At 44.5% G+C, this 4,586-nt stretch overlaps 1 pseudogene; it reads left to right on the forward strand.

Annotated features, from left to right (window-relative positions):
• The first annotated feature begins 514 nt into the window (after positions 1-514).
• Positions 515-1,649, forward strand: LOC115275963 (annotated as a pseudogene).
• The last annotated feature ends 2,937 nt before the right edge of the window (positions 1,650-4,586 follow it).

Below are 4,586 nucleotides of genomic sequence, written 5' to 3' on the forward strand. Positions count from 1 at the left end.
GGCTTGATTAAATCCAGGTTTCTGGACCACCCCCCCTCCCCAAAGAAACCGACAGGGTGGGTCTGAGATGGCACCCAAGTATTTGCATTTCTAGTAGGTCCCAGGTCAGGCTGATTCTGTGGCTCCAAGGACCACACTTTTTAAAGTAGCAAGACTGGATGCTGGAAGATTGGAGGGCGAGCCCCTTTGCTACCATTGCCTGGGGCTGAGCCTTTGGGAAACGTACCCAGGCCCTCCAAAAACTGGTTTTCTCATCCTTAAATTAAGATAACGATGTGTACTTCATAAGTGTGTCGCGAAATACCATGAAATAACATGGGGACCCTGCATGGCTTAGTCAGTTGAGCCTCCAACCTTGGCTCAGGTCATGATCTCACAGTTCATGAGTTCAAGCCCGTTATCAGGCTCTCTGCTGGCAGCGCAGAGCCCACTTGGGATCCTCTGTAACCCTCTCTCTCTGTCCCTCCCCTGCTCTCTTTTTCTCTCTCAGAAATAAATAAACATTGGCAGCAGCATGGCGGCTACCGGGGACGAGCAGCCAGCGGGGAGCGCGAGGGAGAGCAGCTGGATTTCCTGTGAGAGCGGCACGTGTGGTTCTTCCAGCGCTGCCTCGGGTCTGGCCCGAGCGTTTTTCTTCACTCGAGACCAGCAGGTTGACAATTGCGTTTTTTGCACTCTCCAGGCTGGATATGTTGGACTCCTTAGGTGTGGTGAACAAAGATGATATAATAGAGTGGATTTACTCCCTCCAGGTCCTTCCCACAGAAGACAGATCCAATCTAAATCGCCGTGGCTTCCGAGGCTCCTTATACCTGGGTATTCCATTCAGCCCATCAAAGAATCCTGGAGCAGCTCATCCTTATGATCGTGGCCACATAGCAATGACCTACACGGGCCTTTCCTGCTGAGTTATTCTCGGAAATGACCTGAGCCGGGTAAATAAGGAAGCGTGCTTAGCGGGCTTGCAAGCCCTCCAGCTGGAAGATGGAAGTTTTTGCGCAGTCCCTGAAGGCAGTGAAAATGACATGACATGCGGTTTGTATACTGTGCTTCCTGCATTTGCTATATGTTCAACAACTGGTCCGGCATGGATGTGAAAAAGGCCATCAGTTACATTAGAAGAAGTATGTCCTATGACAATGGGCTGGCACACGGATCTGGACTTGAATCTCACGGAGGATCGACTTTTTGTGGCACTGCATCCCTGTGTCTGATGGGTAAACTAGAAGAAGATTTTTCAGAAAAAGAATTGAACCGGATAAAGAGGTGGTGTATAATGAGGCAACAAAACGGTTATCATGGAAGACCTAATAAGCCCGTAGACGCCTGTTACTCTTTTTGGGTAGGAGCAACTCAAGCTTCTGAAAAGTTTTCAGTACACTAACTTTGAGAAAAATAGAAATGACATCTTATCAACTCAAGATCGCCTCGTGGGGGGATTTGCCAAGTGGCCAGATAGTCATCCAGATGCTTTGCATGCATACTTTGGGGTCTGTGGCCTGTCACTAATGGAGGAAAGTGGAATTTGTGAAGTTTATCCTGCCCTGAATGCGAGCACACGGACTTCTGAGCGCCTTCGAGATCTCCATCAGAGCTGGAAAACCAAGGACTCTGAACAGTGTTCCGAGAATGTGCGCATCTCCCCGTGACTGACGTCCTCTAGAGGGGGAGGGTGGCCGGGGTTTGTGGCACACCTGTAGCTCAAGGTGAAAAGCCATGTATAACCACGTGTGCTCTTTTTTTAAGAGGTAGAGTCTCACAATCAAATTGTGTGCTGCTGTCACTTTGGAATATGGTCTTGAGCCAGTAAACTTTGTCCTGGGTTTCAAGGAAAGCTTTGTGGAAGTTTGAACCACAGTGGACTCTGTTGTGGTTCTTAAATGTTTATACTGAATTTCTAAGAAGTTCTTTGGGCAAATTAACTGTATGGATGTAGGTTATCTTTTCAAAAAAACTCTTCAGTACGGACTGTCTCATACTATAAAATGGACACAAATCTTGAGATCAAGTTTACAGCTCACCAAGCACTGATAATCTGCGAGGAACACTTCGTGATCATTTAAAACGCTTGACAGCTGATGGTAGGAGATTGCTTTAATGAATTAAGTCTCTAGGACTCTTCTTTGAAAACAGATGATTCCGTAATCTTTAAAAAGAAAAATTTACTTATTTTGTCTTATTAAGGAAAGTGTGCCAGTTAAACTTATGTGGCCTATGTAAATGAAATTAACTGCATAGCAAGAATGAATAGGCTTAACTAATACAGTAATTTTCTAAGTGGACATTGATTTAAGAAGACTGTTATGTAACTGAGGGGAAAAATAATTTAACTACGTGTGAATGAGAATGCTTTGTGCTGTGTGGGCCACTTATTTAGATGTTGCTGGGTGAGCAACAGTTACATTTGATTTTAAGTTCATTGGTTGCTTCTTTCTGGGGAGAAAGTAGTCATGTAGAAGGAAAGACATTTAAGTGGTTTTGTTTATTTTTCTGAACTATGTGATGTTGTAAATTATACTTGTACTTTTATAACAGAGTTATTTTTAACCATTTGGATTTTTTTAGTTTGTTGACTCTAGTGTGTTAGTGGTTCTGGTTTCAAACTGACAATTTTCTAATTTTTTCAAAGCAAATAAGTAAAAAAAATCTCAGCAAAAAACCAGAACCACTAAAGTAAATTCAATGGTGCGGCTCCATACGTGGTCATTTATATTTTTATATTTTCAGGTAAGTGGAAGGGAAACGTTCTGTTTAAGGGCTAAGGACTGGATTTCACTTTTGTTCTTTCGATTTTGTTTTCTTCATTCTTTGAACTACCGAATTGTAAAGGAAATGGTATAATTACTCATCTTCGTTTGTGACCAATTTATCAATAAATCACTTACATCAGTGTTGTTGAAGGACATTCACAGATGTGAGGCAAGTACTGAAATGGAGATCTCTTCAGTGAAGGAGCTGGGTTTAAGTTAAAATCTTGGTGATAATAAATGTTGAGTTATTCTAAAGTAAATAAATAAATAAACATTTAAAAAATAAGGGCACCTGGGTGGCTTAGTTGGTTACCGGTCCCACTTTGGCTCCCGTCATGATCTCGGGGTTTATGGATTTGAGCCCCACACCGGGTTTGCTGCTGTCGGCCTGTCAGTGCAAAGCCTGCTTTGGATCCTGTGTTCCCCCTCTCTGCCCCTCCCCTGCTTGCACTCTCCCACCAAAAATAAATGTGTGTTTTAAAGAATAAAATATAAAATAAATGAAATAACATATTTAAAGCACCCAAGACATAATAGGAACACAATATGAATGGAAAGACCCCCATTTCCATCCTCTCGGAAGGCAGAGGTAGGGGAAATGGAATCATGACCCAGGTGGAGCTCCAGGAAAAAAGGAGACAGAGCCGCATGCCCAGAACCTAGAGCAGCATTTCTCAATCCAGGACAAGCATCAGAATCAACTGGGGTGCTGCCGAGAGGTAGAGATTTCTAGGCCTCCAATCAAAGGACCAAGGGAAGTCAACGGGCGGGCATTGTGCCTGAGTGACTCTGAGGCTGGCCAGAGCCGAGCCCGGTGACATATAGAAGTGACAGTCTGATATTTCCGAGGCAGATTCCGAGTCCACAGAGACCAAGCTGGTGGCCCAGGGACTCGGAAAGACAGCCTTGTCAACGCAAAGGCAGTAAGAAGCGTAGGAAGCCAGAGAAAGCACCTTGCAGGGAGAAGAGGTGAGCTGAAAAAGAACAACTCTGAATCTGGGCTTAGGTGACACGCTGACTTGAACTTGGAGTCAGATGAACAGATTATAAATAATGCCTAAATATACACTTGAGGATAACCCCTCACCCGGGAGAAAGACTCCCTTCTGTGATCAGATGGATTATGTTGTGTTCTCAGTGAGGACAAGGTAGGACAAGGCAGCGAAAAGGAACTAGAAAACTCCCAGAAGCCCTAGGTCCAATCAGAGCAGCCCCCAAGTCGGGTCTACTCTACCCAGATCAATTCCAAGAGTGGTAAGTGGAAACTTATCCACAGCTGACATCAACAGGAACTGTGACCAGGGTTTTCTTCTTTTCCTAGACCCTGGGGCTTCACTAAAGTGTGTTTCTCAGGCTAAGCTCAGAGAAGACTGGGTGACGTGGCTCCAATGATAAATATGAAAAATGACATGTATTATAACTCATCCTTAACTAGGCTCAAGGCACATTAGCATAATTAATACTCTGAGAAAGCTCCCTTATTGGAAATCCTCATTTCAATAAGCCCTTTTGTAACATTCCCGCTTCCCCCTCCTGTCTTTAATTTCTGGGAACACGCAGTAGGAAACACTGCCTGATGGCAATGTCTATCGCCGCCACGCCTCTGCCAGCCTCGGTGCCAGGTGCCAAGATCTGCAACGCACACCTGCGCTGTCCACACTTAGATCTCGACAGATTCCAAGATACTCACTTCCTGCTGGAAAGCATACTTCTCCAGGCTTTCAGATTCACTGCCTGCAAATGAGGGATAAGAACATGGCTTGTCAGTGACTTTCATCACCGGAGCGCTTAATATGTAGATTGTGCATTTAATAACAGGGACATACCTGCATGGCA

This window comes from Suricata suricatta, chromosome 13 (assembly GCF_006229205.1).
Source record: "Suricata suricatta isolate VVHF042 chromosome 13, meerkat_22Aug2017_6uvM2_HiC, whole genome shotgun sequence".
In the NCBI taxonomy this organism is placed as follows: Eukaryota; Metazoa; Chordata; class Mammalia; order Carnivora; family Herpestidae; genus Suricata; species Suricata suricatta.